The following is a 20,395-nucleotide window of genomic DNA, read 5'->3' as shown; positions in this document are numbered from 1 at the left end:
CAATACAGTTTCTTGGGGAAACTCCACCTTCCACATTTCTACATTTATTCCTGCTTTCTGGTTTTTGCTACTTAACCAATTCCTAACCTACAAGAGTACTTCGCCCCTTGTTGCATGGGTGCCAAGCTTACTCAGGAGTCTTTTGTGATGTAACATACAACATTTTTGGGAACTATATTTATAGTTTTGAATCTATCAATGCTTAATTGTTGTAGTTTTTTGTTGTTTTTTTCATCCCTATGTTTTTAGCTGGTCCTGTTTTATCTGTAAGCCGCTAGGACTGGAGTCCCTTTCAGGGGAAAAGATGAAAGAAATTTTCTTCTTCTTTGGTGATCAGTTGTATCCGAGTAAGATTGTCTTTCATGAACACAGTCTTAACAGTGAGTCTGTAAGTGACTGTGAAGGCCAATTCTGGATCCACATGTCCTTCCACAGTGGGGACATAGGTTTCTGGGCGGGAACTGATCACAGTGAAGGTTTGCCAAATGTGCCTTCCTCTTAACATGTTTCCCTTTCGTCCTGCGTTTGAGCGTCTTCAAAGCCCACAACTGATCTCCAAAGGCTGTTTTCCAATTGGAGCACTCGCAGGCCAGTGTTTCACAATTGTCCGGGTTTATCCTACATTTTTAAAGATTTGCCTTGAGAGTGTCTTTAAACCTCTTTTGTTGTCCACCAGTATTTCGCTTTCTATTCTTGAGTTGGGAATAGAGTAGTTGCTTTGGAACACGATAATCAGGCATCGGCACAACATGACCAGTGCAACGAAGTTGATGTTGAAGTATCATTGCTTCGACACTGGTGGTCCTTAAGAGTAATTTGGAAGCAATCCCACTTAATAGGATCTTGAAGGGCTTGAGTGTTCATTTTGCGCCTTGGTTTCCTTCCTTGAAGCCTGCATTGAGGTATCTTGATAGCCAACATAGAACGCATTAATCAGTGATCTGTCCAGCAGTCGTCGGCACTCGTCATAGCTCTGGTAAAGACCACATCACTTGTAAATAATAAGTGTGCCTGGTATGAGAATCTCTCTTTCAGAGACTGTGTTGAAAGCTATAGTCTGTTTGCATTTTTATTTATAGCCTGGGTGGCACTATGAACAATGGAAACTGTTTGAAATAAATGAGAAGCAGAAGTGAAACATCCCCAAGCAAATCCCCCTGTCCAGGCCAACAGAAATGCAAACAAAATGTAGACACTGAATGTAATATTTCTAATGGCCAGTGGAAGCTAGTCCATATGGGCAAATGAATCACTGCTCCACCAACCTTAGTCTGCCCTCAGCCAGCCCCCACCAGCCCATCTTCCAATGAGCCCAGCGTGGTGGAACTGCCTATCATCTCCCCCATCTGTAGTCTCAGTGTTGCCCTTATAAAACACAGCAGAGAAGAGAACAGGAACAAAGCTTAAGATGAGTTGGCTCCACTAATTATTGAGTGTACTGCTGTCTGGGCTCCTTGCCTTCTGCTCTACCAGTCTCAGTGGACAGTAATCTCTGCTGCTGATGGCTATTTTGCCATCAGCAGGTTTCCCTAGAAAACAGCACATTTGCGGTTTCTAACCAGCTATGCCAACAAGATTAGGTATTATTCCGGGAAGTACTGAAGTTCCAGGGCATTGATATTCATGCTTTCTGAATTTAAGACATAATCCAACAGCATAGACTACAGCATGGTAGTTCATTCATACTGTTGTTTATTGCGGACAGTAAGCTGCTTGTACCTGTGTTAATTCTCTGTTGTCCATATGATGTTCTCCACTGCCTTCCTGCACTTACTGCTCCATATTTTCTCACATCCTCTCCCTCTTGGATTCAAAAAATCTGGATTGAAGAAGAGGAAAGCGCAGGAAGACAGCGATTTGAAGGAGGACATCATACAGACAATGAAAATGGATGGAAGGGCAGGATGCTGCCCACACGCAACAAAAGTATGAACCCTTTATTTAGTTAGAAGGTGGTGTTTTTGTACTGTAAACCACCCTTTCACTCCTCAGATGAAGAGCAGTGTATAATATTTAATAAATAATAAAGATGTCTATAGGAGCACTGGGCTCCTTTGGGAGGAAGCAAGCGTCAGAGAATGAATGAATGAAAATGCTGCTTAATGTTTTTGCCAAAATAATAATAATAATCCCTAAGTAGTTTACAAAAGTTATAAAATCAAAATATAGTAAATTTGATAAAATATAAATAAATATCAGAATAAACAAAGTCTATTGTTTTAAAGTGCAAGTCAGCAACTCAACAGACTTGCCAAGGCCATTTTGTGTTAGAAAGGATTTGAGGTCACCTGTTTCAGCCCCCTGCTCAGTACAGGAATATTTATTTATTTATATTAGTTAATTTATATTAGCTATGATATTGTAAAAATTTATATTAGTTGTAAACAATGCTTGTATAAGGTAAAGGGTAAAGGGACCCCTGACCATTAGGTCCAGTCGTGATCGCCTCTGGGGTTGCGGCTCTCATCTCGCTTTACTGGCCGAGGAGCCGGCGTTTGTTCGCAGACAGCTTCCAGGTCATGTGGCCAGCATGATTAAGCCGCTTCTGGCAAACCAGAGCAGCGCACGGAAACGCTGTTTAGCTTCCCGCCGGAGTGGTACCTATTTATCTACTTGCAGTTTGACGTGCTTTTGAACTGCTAGGTTGGCAGGAGCAGGGACCGAGCAACAGGAGCTCACCCCATCGTGGGGATTCGAATGTATAAAAGAAAATCACATCTGCTGTAGCATGCTTGACATGACCATCCAGTTTCTGCTTAAATACCTTCACTGAACAGGATCCACCTCCATCCTACTTTTCTATGTGCTACAAAATTAGGTTTTACTATCCGTTGCAGGGTGTGTAATATTGCAGTGGATTCAGGCTTGTGTGTGTCCTATGCAGAATATAACATGTGACTGGGACACATATTTATAGGGGGTGTATATGTCGTGCTTTAACAGGATGCAAGGTGAAAACGTCACAGAGATTATTTGGACCCTGATTCTCCACATATCTTCCAACTTTGTTTTCACATCTGTGAATGAGAGATGCAGAGTTGAGTTATATCTTCCTCATTATCAGGCACACGGGAAAGAAGATTAGATTATGCCAGAGAAGGCTCTTTGATCTAAACAGACATCTTTCTCTCTGTTTTTTTTTTCTCTTTCTTGCACTGTTCTGGCTACATGGGGTTCCTCTTTAAAAACTTAACCATGTATACAAAATTAATTTTCGCACTTAGCGACTTAGTTGGGGCCAGTGGGTCCACTTAGCTGAATACCACCAACTGGGTAGAAATCACAGGGAAACAGATTTCACCTCAACATTAGGCAAAACTTCCTAACAGCGAGAGCTGTTGGACAAAAGAACAAAGTGCTTCAGGAGGTGGTAGGCTCTCCTTTGCTGGGCAGCTTTAAGCAGAGGCTGAATACCAGTGGATACTGAAGTTGTTTCCTCCATTGGCAGAGAGGGTTGGACTTGATGCCCTCCAAGAAGCCCTCGGCCCTATGAGTCTATGAAACCTATGTTTATTTGAAAAAAGGATAAAGATAATACCTCAGCCCGCTTTCACATAAGCATATGGGTCGGCAAACTAAGGTCCACAGGCCAGATCAGGCCCAATTGCCTCCTGGATCTGGCCCACAGATGGTCCAGGAATTGCCGCGTGGATCACCAGCACACATATTATTTTCCCTCTTCATCTCATGGCACCGGTGGCACCTCCCCCTCCCTCCTGACTTCTCCCCGCCCTGCCTAGAGGAGGAAGGCGGACAGGCTTTGTTGGTGCCAGCAGCAGCAGCGCTCGAGCGGCCGCCATTTTAAGCAGCCCGTCTCCAGAGCCCTTTCAAACATTGCTCATTGTCCCCCTGCCTCCACCAGCCCGTCGCTCACAAGACACAGGTAAGCAGCCACTGGGACTCATGCATCATTCCCCCCCCCAAAAAAAATATAGTCCAGCCCCCCATAAGGTCTGAGGGACAGTGGACCAGCCCCCTGCCGAAAAAGTTTGCTGAGCCCTGCATAAGCACATTAAAACCACAGCATTCAGTAACCTGAGTTTGCTTGCTTGCTCTTCTCTTTCTTTGAATGTCATTTTCAGCTCTTGAGACTACAGTCTTACACATTAAAGCAGGGAAGGAGACCTTCTCTGGCCCAAGGGCTGCATCCCTCTGTGGGCAGCCTTCTGGGAGATGCAGGAGAGTGGTGGGCAGCACCAGAGGCAAAAGTGGGCAGGACAATGGATACGACTCTTTCATTTGTGCTTGTTGTTGTTGTTTAGTTGTTTAGTCGTGTCCGACTCTTCGTGACCCCATGGAGCAGAGCACGCCAGGCACTCCTGTCCTCCACTGCCTCCCGCAGTTTGGTCAAACTCATGCTGGTAACTTCGAGAACACTGTGCAACCATATTGTCCTCTGTCGTCCCCTTCTCCTTGTGCCCTCCATCTTTCCCAGCATCAGGGTCTTTTCCAGGGAGTCTTTTCTTCTCATGAGGTGGCCAAAGTATTGGAGCCTCAGCTTCACGAACTGTCCTTCCAGTGAGCACTCAGGGCTGATTTCCTTCAGAATGGATAGGTGCAGTAGGCTACATTTCTAGCTATGCAAACCTTGAGAGGCTTCTGTGCCTCAATTTCTCCATCCTCTTGTCCATGCAAGCTGAAGGCGTTATCACTGTTCAAAGCCCTCAAGGAGACCTTGAAGCAGAGACAGCAATGGAGTGTGGCCTGGGGAGGGTCTAGTGGGCCTGGAGCGTCACATCCAACCATTCTCTGGCCTGAGATCCCCTACCCTCTGCCGTAAGTGTTCATTATTCAAACAAAGGGCACGTGTAATTTTGATTGGATCTGAGTAATCAACAAGTCAGAATTCAATCTTTTCTTTTTTTGTGCAGTTGCATGTTTTATTTCTCAGCAGAGAGCGCAACACACCTCACATCAGCATCTCAAAACCCGTTCTCATCCGACACCCTGGTGCACCCACTTCTCTTTGTTGAGGTGGCAGAATCTAAAAATGGGGGCCATACTCTCTGCACTACCCACAGCCAAGAGATGATCTGAGAATTCCTTCTCACGCCAGACCAACTACTGACTGTCAGCCGTGGCAGAAGATTCCCCCCCCCCCAAGCCCTACTACGGTTGCCTTGGCACTCCATTGCATGCCCACAGAAATTAGCTGCTTTGCATCCAGCCTGGGGGGGGAATGGATAGCCGGGAATACTATTATCAAGGGTGCAGCAGCAGCAAGCCTAGCCCCTTGCACTGGTGCTCCTGCTGGAAACCCTATTGTAAGCAACAAGGCTGTTGGTGTTCTGAAGCTTGGGCACTAAAATATGTACTTAACAGTTCAAAATTCAAGGCCTGTTAATCTTCAGTCCTATGTATGCTCACCCGTTGCTTACCTCCGAATAAACACACAAGGGCTTATGCAGTTCATCTCCAAACTAGAGCCATCTAGTCCTTCCAGATGCAACTGGAGACCTGACAGAACCTTAGTCACTGGACTAGACTGCTAAATCGCTTTTGGCATGGCTCATACGGCGAGCCGAGACAATGTTCTTGGGCTCTATTGACATGCCCCAAGCAAGGCTGCGCTGGAAGCTTCCAGCTAAGGAAAAATGCACTTCCGTGGCAGCTTTTCAGTTTTGACCCTTTTTTAATCCAGTGGAAGACCTCAGAGTTAAATATGCCAATATTGAGAGACTTTAGCTCAGTAGTAAAGTGCAGGTACAAAGGACCCGGGTTCTATCACTGACTTCTCCAGTCTTAAAGGGAAATTCTCCGCCTTAAGATCATTCTGGAGGGACCTTGCCAATAACCTTCCTCAACCTCCTCCAGATGTTTGTGGGTCACAACTCCCAGCATCCTTGATCACTGAATTTGCTGGCTGAGGCTGATGGGAGATGGAGTTCAACATTTGGAGGCACCATGTTGGCTGGAGTAGATAATAACAGAAACTGTAGCAATTGTGTATATTCAGTCCTAAGCATTTTTGTGTGTTTACTTACCATTTGAAGGTTGACACAGAGGACCTATTTACATGTTCAACCATTTGAAATGTGCTTGATTCTTTCCCTCTAGTTCCCGAGAACTTCTTTTTTAAAAATCTTTTATTTTACAATATGTGCTTTGATTAGCAAACAATTATATCAACATTCCCATTTGGGCCTGTACGGCAACCAGAATAAGGAAGGAGTCTTGGATGCAGAGCTGTTGTTTGGGGAGTTGGTTTATTATGTTATCTGTTTGGCTCTTAGATTAACGTCCTTTTGGCTTGGCATGCAAATAAAAGAACGAGCATCTAATTTGTGAGTTCCTTTCCTCCTTACACGCAGCATGACTCACATGACATCTCACATGTATACTTGTACCACACACAATAATTTATATGAAAGGACTGTCAACTTGCATGGGCCAGATCCAGTGCGGTAGAAACCTCATGCATTCACTTCTCCTTTCACTTCCTGTGCAAGATTATGCAGCTGTAGGAAAAATACCCTTGAGAAACTAGAAGCGCCCACCCTTGATGAACCAGAAGCAGCTATTTACTCTGTGTGCAAGGAGGACATGCTATGAAATGAATGAGTGAATCTGTGCTATAGACAAGACGCATGACATTGCATGAAATGTCTTCTTTGGGACTGGAAAAGCTGCTGACTCGTTCACCCTGCTGTATTTTTTTCATGGGCCCAGTTGGGATCCTTGAAAGAGCTTTGGACAGACACGACATCCCCGTGGCCGTTGTGTCTGCTCGCTCAGCGGGAGTGATCGTGTCATTCCAAAGCAATTTCTTCTCCTGAACCTCCCTGCGCATGTGAGGCTTAAGATATCTGAGCCACTCTAGGTGCATCAACACACACTGGTCTCTTCATGCCTGGGCACCAATAATTTTTGTTGTTGTTCTTGGAACATCTTGCAGGGAAGAGAAATGTCTCTTAGAGAAACTGGCTGAATACAGGAACATCGTCTTGAAGCCAACCAGGCTCTGTTCCAGTGGGTGCCTTCTGCAATTTGACGTGACCAAGTCCAGCCAGTCACCAGCTTGGGGAGGAGAGATTTGCAGGTTAAGAGTGATGGTGTCCTAGGAACATTCCTGGGCATCAGCAGTGTTAAAACATTCATAGGGAAGGGCTTGGAAAACCCCCTGCTTGAGACCCTTCCCCTGGCCCTAGGGTCCTGTTCATAGACCTGAGCTGGATGAGCTTCCATAGGAACACAATAAGAACCTTTTGGATTGCCCAGAGGCCCATCTAGTCCAGCATCCTGTTCTCACAGTGGCTGACCAGATTCCCATTGGAAACATGCAAGGATCTAAGCACAAGAGCATTCTCGCCTCCTGTGGTTTCCAGCAACTGGTATTCAAAAGCCTTACTGCACAGCCATTGTGGATAACAGCCATTGACGGCTAGCAGCCATTCCACTATAAGGCAACTCCTCCTTGGATAAACATGCTGGAGAAGAAGAGTTTACTACCTGTAATCTCTCTGGTCAAAAGAGCAACCGATTGGGAAGATGTGTCACTCCTAAGGCTTTCAAATATTCAGCGCGTCACTTCAGTATGTGCCCAGCTGTAAATTACTTCTGGCGGAATCAAGAAACGGTTTAGGTCACAGGTTAGTCTACGGTGAAAACTGAAGAGTTATTTATAACAGTTACGTTCTGATAATGGAGACTACAGCAAAATGTTGCAGTGCATAACCTTGCATCCTAACAGGAGTGCTCCTGTTCAGGGTTCCAGACAGCAAGGCAGCTGAGCATGCTCAGTTCTCATTAGGCTTGCTGTTGTTCTTTAAGTGGGGTGGGGCTACCCGTTTAAGTGTTTTTTCAAAAATATTTTTGTACTGCTACGAACACCAGGGTTCTCCCAAGCAGGTTGATACTTCACTTTTCTCTCAGTGGCTCCCCTTTTAGCTGCTGTATATAAGTCACCATATAAGTCTGCTGTTAGGAGCAGGGGTGTCCTACAGTTCATAAATGACCTCCAGAGCTACAACTCTCAGAGCTCCCAGAGGAGAGGGATTGACTATTAAATCACTATGATAATTATAGCTCTGTATCGGGTGTGTGTGTGTCTCCCAATGGCCCTCAGCACCACTAACAAACTAGTTTCCATGATTCTTTAAGGAGGGCATGGCAGCTCAAAGTAGCACAACACTGAAGCTGTGACCGTTTAAAATGTTAGGATACGAAGAGCTACCAATAACTGTCTCTGACGTGAGCTGAAGACTGATATGATAGAAAAAGGAAGCCCTCATCCTTCTCTCTTGAGAAGGTATATCAATCTTTAGCCTCAGTAGTCAATGATCTTTCAATGTACAGTGGTACCTTGGGTTACATACGCTTCAAGTTACATACGCTTCAGGTTACAGACTCCGCTAACCCAGAAATAGTGCTTCAGGTTAAGAACTTTGCTTCAGGTTGAGAACAGAAATCTTGCTCTGGTGGCGCGGCAGCAGCAGGAGGCCCCATTAGCTAAAGTGGTGCTTCAGGTTAAGAAGTCTCAGGTTAAGAACCGACCTCCGGAACGAATTAAGTACTTAACCCGAGGTACCACTGTACCAGCTTCCCTTCCCTCCAACCATGCTGAAAATCCTCACAGTCTTAGGGATATATCTCTCCCCCCCCCCCTTACACCACAAGAGACAACAGCAGCATCCGTGCATTTTTAGCATTAAGAGCCACGTCATATTTTTATGTGGCTATTGGGTGCACTGGTTTCCTCCCCCATTTTGTTGTGGTAAACGCATAACCCGCTTTCAATCCGTTTCAGAATGTTGTTGTTGTTTTTCGTTTGGTTTCCATTTTTAGATCATGTCTGTTTGCTGTGCCATGGGGAGGAAGGGCTGGGTATAAATAAAGAAAACATAGGATGAGAAACAAACCCCAAAGTCATTGGGGGTGAGGGGAATCTCATGCACAGGGAGCAACTTCAGTCCTCCAGGCTTCTCTGCCTGGCCTGTGGAAATCTCCTCAAGGGACAATTCTTCACCAGGCCTGTTCTGCATCCTCCTCAAGTGGTTCTGCTTGGCTGGGAAGTTTCCCTGAACTGTTGACAACATATCTTGCTCTCTCCTATGTATGGATCGGAGAAACCCCTGGCTTGTGTGGCTGGAATGTGGCCTACTACAGAAATTTAAGAGAAGGGGGTGTCAGAAGGTGGGTGGGAGAGGGAGAGAACCTCGAAAAGGATATTGTAGAGTTGGAAACGGTCCAGTAACAGATACATGATCAAGGCAATGGAGGAACTCCCCCACAAGAGAGGTTTCAGCGTTTGGGACTGTTTTGGTTCAGAGAAAAGGTGACTAAGTGGTGACATGATAGAAGTTTAAAAGCTCGTGTGTTAAGTGAATAAGAGAAGTGTTTTTCTCCCTCTCTCTCGCAAGACTAGAACTCATGGCCATACACTGAAGCTGAATGCTAGACAGATAAAAGAAGCTACTTCTTCACACCACCAAGATACGGAGCTCGCTCCCAAACGAGGCAGTAATGGCGCCCAACCTAGATGGCTTTAAAAGAGAATTAGAAGAGAGGGCTATCGATGGCTATTAGCCACGATGGCTTTACTCTGGCTCCACAGCTGGAGGCAGCAATGCTTCTGAATACCAGTTTTATGGAAGCCACAGGAGGGGACACAGCTCTTGCTTGCTGTTTTCCCACAGGAATCTGGTTGGCCACTGTGAGGATGCTGGACTAGATGCAGCCCTGGCCTGATCCACCAGGCTCTCCTTACGTCCTTTATGGAAGTGTGTGTGTGTGTGTGTGTGTGAGAGAGAGAGAGAGAGAGAGAGAGAGAGAGAAGGAGTAGGCCTGCCCACTTTGGTTCCAGCCCTGTTTCGGTTCGTGACCAATGTCCCCTGAGGGAATGCGGTCCTTGACAGAAGAAAGGTTGCCCACCCTTGTCCAAAGGGCCTATATTCAACTGAAGCTGGTCTTTCAGAGCCATTGGGGCATTGCCTCACCAATCTCTGTCTGCCTTCAGCCAGCCCCCACCTGCCTGCCTTCTTGCATACAGCCGGCGGGGGTGCGGGTGGCAATGCATGCCAGTTTCCCCCTCCTCAGTGCCAAGGCTGCCCTTGCAGAACTCCGCTGTGTGGAGGGAGAAGACTGGGACAAAACTAGAACTGAATCGGTTGGCTCTGACTGCCATGAACTGTGGCTCCACCCATTACTGGGCTCCCACTTTACCAGTCACCACTGCCCCTACTGTGAACCACCCTCCCAGCTTCTAGATCTGCTGAACCCTGGGATTCTCAATCCCAACCCCGCCTGTGCTATACCCAGAACAGGAAGTTCATGCCCACATCGCGTGATTGGGCCCTTCCTGCCGCAGATCGCAGATGGCCTTATCCACTTTGTGGCTGGAAGTGCTTGCTGACTGTAGCATATTGACAGATCCAGATCTGGTGGTTTTCTCCCCAGGAAACAAACCACTATCTTTAGAGAACAGAGACGTGAAGAAACCCAGAGCATACCCAACTCACCTCCACGGTGCTGCCGAAACAGCACACCATTCCAGCAGTCCCTCCTTAAGCCTGCTCCCTTAAGGACTTCTACCTCAAACCCTAGCCGCCTCTGGTGGTCAAAATATATCCTCTCCCATGCTGTGAGAAAGCTCCCTTTTTACAGGTACATACACCAGTAACTTGAAAATTGTGTTTCCAGACTGGACTCCTCGAGATATTGCTGGACTCCCAACTCCCATCAGCCTCGAGCCAGTATGGCCAATGGTCAGGGATGATGGGAGTTGTAGTCCAACCACATGCGTGGAGGGCCACAGATTCATCTCCCTAGACCGTTCTAGTTTTCAGATGGGATTTTGCATGTGAAGCTGATTTAGTGCCCCTGCTTAACAAACTCGCTTCCTCCAAAAGATAGGGGGCTTGTGAGAAAGAAAGCAATTTGGGAAATGCTGTGGGAAATGCTGGGTAACCCTTGTTTTTGCACAATGCCATCGAACCTCCCCAACTAATAAACCAGAGTGAAGGCTCATGAAGCAGCCAGTGCTGTCTATTTCCCCCCAAAAATGATTCAGGATGAATGCTCAATGAACAGGCTGTTTGGAAAAGGCCCCTATTGGAGACACCAAGATCCAGATAGTGCAGCAACCCAAAGTGGCCTAGTTAGATGCATTTTGGAAACCCACGTGGCAGAAAATATCCAGGCCCCTCTTGTTTATTCTGGCAATTAGAGGCTTCCTATATGTGGAAGTTCTGTTCCCATTTTTTCTAGCAAATAGCCGTTGATAGACCTATTTGCCATCCATTGGTTTAATATGTTTTTTAAAACAAAAAACCATACATAGCAGCTGTCATCACAACACCCCTTTGTTAATAATTCCATAAGCTGATTGTGCAGCAGATGAAGAAAGGCGCAAACAAAAACCAACACAACACTTTTTTTTAAGCTACTCCTCAGAATGGCACCTGCCTATTTTATCTAAACAACCCAGGATTTCCCCCCCGCTTGCTTTAGGTTTTTCATTTGCTACCTGGCTATTAAAGTTTCACCGTTGCCTCAACAATTAACCAGTTAAGGACCCCCCCCCCCGTCACAATCATTTTGCACAGCAATCGCGTCCGTTGCCACCTAGGGAGTCGGCTGCAAATGGAATCTGCATCCCGTTTTCCTCTTCTATATAGCTCAAATGAAAAGCTAGCTGAGCCAATTGACAGCAGATGACATCTGCAAGACCCTGAGAAACTTTGCTGTGATTTGGATTTCTAGCTCTCATTACAATGGTACCTCAGGTTACATACGCTTCAGGTTACAGACTCCGCTAACCCAGAAATAGTACCTTGGATTAAGAACTTTGCTTCAGGATGAGAACAGAAATTGTGCTCCGGCAGTGCAGCAGCAGCAGGAGGCCCCATTAGGTAAAGTGGTGCTTCAGGTTAAGAGCAGTTTCAGGTTAAGAACGGACCTCCGGAACGAATTAAGTACTTAACCCGAGGTACCACTGTATTAGGGAGAGCAGAATCTTTGCTCTGTGTGCAAAACCCCTTGTTCCTTTTCCTATAGCCCCACCGCCAGAAGCCGCAGCCTCTTTTCCCATGTCTCAAGTTAAGGAGGAGACCAAACCAACTCCAGAAGAGCAGAGCAGGAGAGCAGGGAACGAAATCCAAGCGCAGCTGGAATGCTCAGAGAAAAACAGCTGCTTTTGGGATTCCGTTGCCCGCTAACACGCTGTCGTCATCACTGAAGAAGCTGGCTGGCCGCAGAAGGAAGGCAAGGTGGAACTGAGGCCTGGGCAAAGAGGCAGGCTCCATCGCTGAAGGGAAGAAGGTCACACACTGTCAGCCCCCATGAGCTGAGATTTATGCAAGGAGCGCGAAGACAGTTCCAAGAGCAGCTATGGCTTCTGCGCGGAGGAGCTGCTACAGGTCCTGTAAGGAGAGAAAGCCCAGCCAGGGTCAGTAAGTCCTTCGGCAGATTCCTCAGCAACACAGCACACGTTTTTCCAGAAGCCCCTCTTTAGTGCAAGTTGCTGTTGTGTCCTGACTTGGTATCAAATGCTACCTGCCTGATTGTACTTATTTACCAGACTTTATTTGCCTGACTTTACTACCTCCTCTACTGGAGGCACTGAGTGGCTGATCCAGTGAGGTTATGTTCTTACACTTTCTCCTGTATTTGTCTACAAAGGAAAATCATGGGCACCCTGACCTTTTTACACAGAAGCTAATTTAACTGCAAGTGGAACTTAAGCACATGCAATCAAATAATGATGCCCTGGTTGAGAATGCTGGGCTTTGGAGACCTCGGGTTCCACGAAGCTCCCTGCGTGGCCTTGGACCAGTCTCCATCTCTCAGCCTAATCTACTTCGCAGGGTTGTTGTGAGGATAAACAAGAGAGGGATGCCGCCTCGAGCTCCTTGGAGGACAAAAGTATCAAATAAGATAAAAGGGTTTAGGTTCATTGAAGAGACTGCTTAAGGAGATTCCGGTGGGTGGGGGATTTAACAAATTGGGCCGAACAGCTCGAAGGTTTTGCACAATGCTTGCTGTCCTTTGTGCTGTTTCTCCTGTGTCATCTGCACTGATCCTGCAACTCTGTTTGGACTAAGAATATGCAGACGGGTTAGAATTATTATTATTTTTGGATTAAGCAGTAAACAGATCTTGGTATATAAAATAAACAATATATTATTATTATTATTATTATTATTACTATTACTATTTTTACTTTTATTATTGTTATTGCTATTATTACTGCTGCTGACGCTACTGCTGACGCTATAGATTTGCATTTATAATATAAGGAGAGCACTACAGGATCAGATTAAAGTTCCATCTATTCCAAATCTCCTGCTTCTACAGGGGTGAACCAGCTGCCTCTAGGGAGCCCGCAACCAGTACCTGAGTGCAATAGCCTTCCGCTGCTGTTTGTCCCCGCAACACCTGGGGGCTCTATTTAGAGAACATGGCTCATGGCCATGGGCAGACCACAGACTTCTGGAAAGAAAGAAAAATCATTTGAAAGCCCCCCATCCTATGCCAATCAGTTGCTGCCACATCTGCTCTCTGCAATTTCTTTAAAGTAATTAATGTGTTGTGTGAAGAAGCACTTCCTTTCAGGAATCAGCCTAGCCCAGGTGAGACTAGCAAGGGGGGGGGGAGAGAAATGAGAACACCTGCCAGCCTACAATGCACCCTGGCTTGTGAGTGCTGCTAAGCAATGCAGGAAGGTGGAAGGGAGTTGGTTGTGAATGGGCTCTGCAAGGGGAGGAAAATGCAAATCACAAACAAAACCCCAACCAATTTCAACATCACTTGTGCAAACAGTATTCGCTGGTAATTCTGCCTGGCATACATTAAATACTTTCCCTATTACCATGCCCCACCTTGGCAGGTGTCTATTTCTCCACCCACTTCCTAGTCCCTTGCTGGCACACACACTCCACAAGGAAAGGTGCCATTCCCACCCCCACCCCCACCCCCACCCCTTGATCTTCCTTCTGGCTGTTGTGCCACACAACTCCCCGCTGTTATTATGCCCCTGGGATGCAGCCAGGCTTAAAGCTCAAACAAGAGGAGGTAGATTTGCCAGGGTCAAATTTCAAATCTTTTATTGTTATTCCACTTCCTTGTAACCCTTTCCTCTGCAGAGCAGATGCATGCATTGTGCTAAGAAGAAAATTAGAGAAGGAGAGAATCAAAGTGGGGGGAGAGACTATCATAGGAAAAGGAGTGGAAGGAAAGGACCATCTTGCATTAGAGTGGGGGGGGGGATTTTGCAACCCGCCCTGACCCCCCCCCCAAAGGGTAGAAGCAGTGCATAGGAGGGCTGTTGTTCGTGCTGAAAACACGAAGGCCAACCATTAAAATAATCCGCAGAACAAACTGCCTTCTCTCCCATTTTATTTTAGAACCTCCTACAGGGCGCCACACAACAAACCCAGCATCTATACTGCACACTGGTTAGACTGGACCCAGTTAGCAGTGCAGGAGGGAGGGAGGCTGGCCCCCCACCCCTTCAGGTGATTCTGTCCAGCAACTTTTCTCTCATTCACCTCCCTGGGGCCTTTTTTGCAAGTCTCATGCCCAGCTGGAGAGGAAGGAGAAGAGGCTGGTGGGTAGAAGGCCGTCCCTGCTGCTGAATGTCCCCTGCAGGTATTCCTTGCCCAACAGAAGAAGAAGAAAATGGTTGCTTGTGAACAGCAATTCAGATGCACATTTCCAGTTGAGACCCACATCACCCACAATCCCCATCTTTTTCTAGATCTAGGTAAATAAGCCCAGATGGACCAGCAGGGAAATAGTAAATGGGCAGACCAAAGTTGGCGCTGCCAGCTAGGGCTAAAGGAACGTGTTCTTCTTCCCCTGCTCTGTTCCCTCTGCTGCCTCCTCTGTGCTGAATCCTAGAATGTAAGCTGCGTGGGGCAGAGACCTCTCTTCTTGTTGTCCCTCTGTAAGGGCACATGGATGGAACTAGCCAACTAAATAAATAGGCAGGTGGTTTAGACCACAGCGCCACATGGAAAGTGTAGTACAACAATATCCACAGGGTCACATAGATTCCCCCATCTCTGTTCCAGCTTGCGTCTGTCAAGGGTCCTAGGCTTCCCTACCCCTTAGGGCTTCTTCCCAGACCTCACTCAGGCTGTGCCACAAAGACACTCCTGTCTCTAGGTACTGGAAGAGATGTTAATCCCAGATAAAATGACAACTTTCCCATTCTGCAAACAATCCAGCATCTTTATTCTGCAAGCAAGATAATGGACTGGCAGTAATATAGAAAGGGAAATGGAATCTGCCTCATCTATCTAGCTCATTGTTGTCTACACTGAGGGCTTCTCTACACCTAGCTTTTGCCCCGTTCTGTCCAGGAGCTCTGGACTTTTCCCCTCGGAAACCTGTTCTTTAAAGCTGAAATAGAACCAACAGCAATTTGGGTTTTCTGCCATTGGCTCCGATTCAACTTTAAAGAGTAAGTTTTTGCGGGGATAGCTAGCAAAAAAGGGGGGTGGCACTCAGATACATGGCTTAAAGCATGGACCATGCCTGGAAAGTGCGGACGAAAGGAAAGTATGGCTAAGCCTGACTGTGAGTGGCTCTCCAGGGTTTCAGGCAAGGAACCACCCCAGTCCTACCTGGAGACACCAGGGATTGAACCTGGGACCTTGTGCATGCAAGGCAGAAGCTCTGCCACTGAGCTACGACTCTTCTGTACAACTGGCTTTAGCAGATACCACAACTGGCCTTGGCAGTGGTGCCTGGTGGACATCGATGCTGATGGGGTGGCCATTGAAAATAAACACACACAGGTTTTTCTGTGTAAAGGCAGTGCAGCCCCGTGGTCTTTTAAGGCAGGGCAAATGTACCTGCACCGTTTATGCTGTTCTCATGTGACCACTGGTAAAGTACCGAGCACGCCAGCCATGCTTCTTACAGCGAATAGGCTCTTCCACCACCTCAGAAAGGCAACTCTCTTCCAGCCAAAGGTCCAACTTGTGGTTCCTCAACAAAAACTGACCTGACACCTTCAGGGAACGTTTGGCCACAGTAACTTCACAGCACCTCCTTTTCTCTCTTCCATTTTGGACTAGAGCAAAAGCCATCCCTTCCTCCATAGTCCCTAGGAAGTCAGTTTGTTTTGTGCTCTACATGCAGTATCTCCTGGTGGCAGTCTCTGGAGTAAGTCAACTGTCCCTTTTCTACGCCAGGAGATTCTAACACCTCTGGAGCCTGCTGATTTATATTTTTTACATTGATAAACCACCTTTTTTCCTCCAAGGAGCTCAAGGCGGCACGCATGGTTCTCTCCCTCATCGTCAAATCGCCACAACAACCCTGCGAGGTAGTTTAGGCTGAGAGGCAAGTGGTCGGTGGCCCCAGGTTTGCCCAGTGAACTTCACGGCCGAGTGAAGGGATTTGAACTCAGGCCTCGCCCACTCACAGCAGGTCTGTACTGGTGCATGATCTGTTGCTGTGCTGGTGCTTGCATGCTTTCAGGGGATACGCTATCATTTGGGGCCGCCTCACAACTACGCCCTTCCTAATTTAAGTGCTACACCGCACACCACAAGCCTCCCTTCTGTTTCCTACTGCGCTGGAGCCGTGGTTTCCGCTGGGCGCAGAGGCAGCCTAACTCGAAGAACACAAAGGGTGCTGCAATCCTGTGCAGGGTTATTTGGGAGTGAGTGCCACTGAGCAGCTCAGCCCTTTCCCCTGAAGTAAATGTGCACAGGATGAGGCTGTAAGTAGTGGATGGATCAAAGGACTGATAAGGGACAGAAAGGAACCCAGTCCTCATCTTTCCATCCATCGCTCCACCTGCAGAACCATCCACTAGCACCCAAAGCCATCTCAGACAGTGCCCAAACAGCTCTTTAACTCCCCCAAGGTCAAAAGTTAATTTTGGTTGTGTGTGTGTGTTCCAGTGTGCGCAAAAAACCCCAAAAAAACTCCAGAGAGACAAAAATACACATGTCAGCAGAATCACAAACGCCGATTCCCCATCCCCCCATTTCCTCTTTTTTTAAATAAATAAATAAATCCATAGCAGATCTCTAAACTGCTTTCTGAACCTGCGGAAACACAACCAACGTGTTGCAGCCATTGTCCTCAAAACCCACAAGGTCACCTCATTTTGTTGCTACAGATCGAAACCGTTGGCCGCACTTCTGAAAACATAAACCACCTCGATCGGAAGTCTTGGTTGTGCCTCTGAATTCTGATTCAGAGAACCAAGCATGTGATCCAAATACAAGAGTCACAATGGACTGACTGCTCTGTAGGTTTGCCGCTTTTTGCTACAGGGCTCTGGTAAGCTGAACAGCCACCAGATACTGAGGCATTGTTTAACAGGTGGAATTTCCCCTTCTTCCTCTCTCTTTCTGCTGGACATGTTTCCCCTCCTAAATTCCTGTGTGTCAGCCTGCCACTGAAGGCACCAGAACAGATCCAATTAAAACAGGGGGAACCCACCAATTCTCGATTGGAAAAGGAGCAGCTCACCAATATTTGAAATCCAGCCTCTCTAGCAAGCGGGTTGCTGAAAATAATTGGGGAGAGGAACCATCTCTCTGTGTGGGGGGTCCCAGCTCATCCAATGGGGGCTTTCCCAGGGAGCAAAGCAGTCCAAACGACTAGGCAACGAAGGGTGGTCTTCAACTCTGAGCAGACGCGTTGAAATTAACAGAGCTAACTTAGTCATGCTCATTAGTTTCAGCGGGTCTGGTCTGAACAAAACAATAGCTGAATCCCACCCTAATGCATCAGTCATGGCTGAAAGGATCTGCGCCATTAGCCACTGCATGCCCATGGTATGGTCCAAAGGTGCAAGAGGCAGGTCCAAGTCTGGTCAGTGACTGAATGAGAGAGCATGTGGGAACCACATGCAATGCTGCCTTGGGTTCCACAGTGGAAGAAAGGCAGGAAGTAAGTAAATAAGCAACAACCTCAAACAGCGAAGCTATTAAAAACAACAACAAAGAAGCAGTAACAGCTTTTCTTGGCATGGAAACTCCAGGGTGGGGGAAGGTTCACCTGTTGATTTCTGCCTGCTATGCGGGTGTTGAAAAGCTCCAAGACCTGAATGCATTATTTTTTTTAAAGGACTGGAAAGTTTACCTACGTAAATGGGGTGCAAACAGCAGCTTCGAGGTGAAGCAAGCTCCACCTGAAAACAGCAGAGAGGGGGATTTTTAGGGCCAATCCAGGCTTTTCCTTCAGCTACAGCTGTCCCACTCTTTCTCCTCCAGAGATTCCCTATGCTCTGAAAATCCTAAAAGCAGAGCTGCATCGAAGCTCTGGATTTGTTTAAGTGTGGAACAGCAATACTTGGAGCAGAAGGCCACATGGAACTAAAGGGGGAAACTAAAGGAGGAACAAGAGGTTCACAATCCACATTAAGCCCGAGTTATGAAAGGGGGACCCTTAGTTATTCTTTTATTCTATGCTTCGGTGTAATTTCAAGATTCCTGTGCTGTGCATGCGGTTGGGCTTAATCTTCTCCCGGGAGCACCCCTTCCCACCCCTAATATTATGATCCTTATGAAAGGGCAAACCTCCCTTTCCCCACAGTCCTGGTTCAGATCCTCACCACCCCTCAAAGAATGCCGAGAAAGAAATATAGAAAACCTGATCATCCGAAATATAGAAAACTTGATCATCCGTCTCTCAACATATTGTTTGGCCTTCAACTCTGAAAAGTATGGAACAAAGAGGACTTGTTTTTTTTGGGGGGGTATACCTTCAATTCTTGCAGAAACTCAGACTTGGCCCAGAATATTTCCTGTTAATTTAGATACCTTGGAACATCTTGCGCCACGGGGGAATAAAACACACCTTAGGAGCTGTACTAACATTTCCTTCTTCCAGTCATCTTTTCCTCAAACCCACTGCCACTATCCCCAGTTTTTACAGATGGATGTTTGGGGGGGGGGGGTTGCAAAAGGTTGTGGCCTGCCTGAGACCACTCAGCAAGCTTCTGGCAAAATTGGGATCTCTCTTTTCCAAGCAGAGATGCGGATCCCTGCTCTCCCACTCTTGGCACTAGTTTGGGTTAGGGAGGGGAGTATTTTGCGGCATTGAGAAATGCAAGGAGGTTCTTGGGAGGAAAGTGCCCCTTGCTTCCTAGCCACCACACCCAATTCCTTTTGCCAATTTGCCAATGCCACCAGTTGAGGACACCTGGCTTGATGAAACCAGAGGCAGTGACAAGGTAAAGGATCTACCTGTTGCATTTCTGCCTGTTGCATTTCTTAAAAGCACAGTATACCCAATGCGGGGGGCGGGAATGGTGGTGGCAGCAAACTGGGTCTTTGGCTCGGATGAAGTATAGCCTAGTTTTGCCCCTGTTTTCACGTTGATCCTGCTCTCTTCCTAGTTCTTTGGCCTCACTGTGTGCACTGCTTCCTTAGCACAGGCCACACCCTGTCTGTGGGGTTCAACGCAACTGCTTTCCTCCACTCGCAACCCCCCCCCCCCCGATCAGCCACACCATCCTGTTACCTGTGTATTTCTGGCCTGACCATTAAAACGTTGTGATGAATGTGCAAGTCTTTTGAGTTACTCCGGGTAAGAATAATGTGTGGAGACACTCCAGTGGAGTTTAACCTACCTCTCTCTCTCTCCCCTATATATCTATACCTGTGCAGAAACAGGTGTGAGGTGCCAGCCCTCCTGATGCCCCCTCTCTCCCACCCAGGCGCGCATCACCCACCTCTCACCTGCCAGTCTGTGGAAGCGGGGCGACCAAGTGCCCTCGCTCAGCTTTGCGTGCCGCGGATCCAGACCAGGGCACAAGAGCCAGGCACGTCGGAAGGGAACCTGCCCGCCCGCCTAATGGGCAAGTCGAGGCACGGCCCGGCCAGGCTGCGTGGGCACAGCTCTGAAAAGCGTGCCAGCCTGTGCGCCCCGGCCCTTTCTGCGCTGCTCCTCGCGGAGGCTACTTTATGCAGAGAGGACCAGCGAATTACCCCCTTCCGTCCTCTCCTGGGAAGGCCGCCGCAGCCAATCAGGGCTCGGGAAAGCCTGGAACCCCCCCCCCCCCGCGCGCGCGTACACACATACAAAGACACACTCGCCTCCTCCAAACGAACTTCTCCTTTGCTCTCGCAGCCGTCGAGCCACTTTCGCTTTTGGTCTTGCTATGCTCTGGCTAAATCCCTCCCGGGCCGGGCCTGCTGCTTGCTCCGCCTCAAGTGCTACTGGTTTCTCTCACCCATTTCCAGTGCTCACCCTACTCCAGAGTAGGACAGACACTCAGACGCGCGAGCGCAAACACACTCCGTCCCCAAGACGTCTGGCACTGCCTGCATACCTACCTGTGTCAAAAGTGTCTTGTGCTCAGGTTCTTCTGATGCAAACCAATCCAAGAAGCACCGCGCCGCGCCCCCTCCCCCGAAATAATGACTGGAATCGCAAACCATTTGCTAGCTTCTCACCAGGCCCCAAGCCAGCTGCCTGTGGCTGT

General features: G+C 47.6%; 1 protein-coding gene and 2 long non-coding RNA genes across 6 annotated transcripts in view; 2 read left to right on the top strand and 1 right to left on the bottom strand.

Annotated features, from left to right (window-relative positions):
• Positions 1 to 3,967: 3,967 nt before the first annotated feature.
• On the top strand, positions 3,968 to 8,796 carry LOC310671126. Its single transcript, XR_014507809.1, has 3 exons — positions 3,968 to 4,241; positions 4,556 to 7,546; positions 8,655 to 8,796. It is a non-coding gene; the product is annotated as an uncharacterized lncRNA (long non-coding RNA).
• LOC310671045 lies at positions 4,854 to 19,873 on the bottom strand. 4 transcript variants are annotated; one of them, XR_014507707.1, is made up of 5 exons: positions 19,650 to 19,873; positions 11,931 to 12,359; positions 9,871 to 11,702; positions 7,450 to 7,557; positions 4,854 to 5,911 (listed from the first exon to the last, which is right to left on the bottom strand). It is a non-coding gene; the product is annotated as an uncharacterized lncRNA (long non-coding RNA). The 4 variants fall into 4 exon arrangements; XR_014507708.1 differs by lacking the exon at positions 4,854 to 5,911 and adding an exon at positions 6,188 to 7,017; XR_014507709.1 differs by lacking the exon at positions 4,854 to 5,911 and having other exon boundaries at positions 6,188 to 7,557; positions 19,650 to 19,872.
• Positions 19,126 to 20,395, top strand: part of NDUFAF3 (NADH:ubiquinone oxidoreductase complex assembly factor 3) — a 15,424-nt gene continuing 14,154 nt past the window's right edge. The window contains exon 1 of the mRNA XM_083426810.1: positions 19,126 to 19,141. The gene's annotated coding sequence lies outside the window, so the exon portion shown is untranslated. The remainder of the gene's footprint in view (positions 19,142 to 20,395) is intronic.

Source organism: Podarcis tiliguerta, assembly GCF_965153285.1.
Source record: "Podarcis tiliguerta genome assembly, chromosome: 2".
Lineage (NCBI taxonomy): Eukaryota > Metazoa > Chordata > Lepidosauria > Squamata > Lacertidae > Podarcis > Podarcis tiliguerta.
Note: the sequence above shows the minus strand (reverse complement) of the source record. Positions and strands in the feature narration are given on the sequence as shown.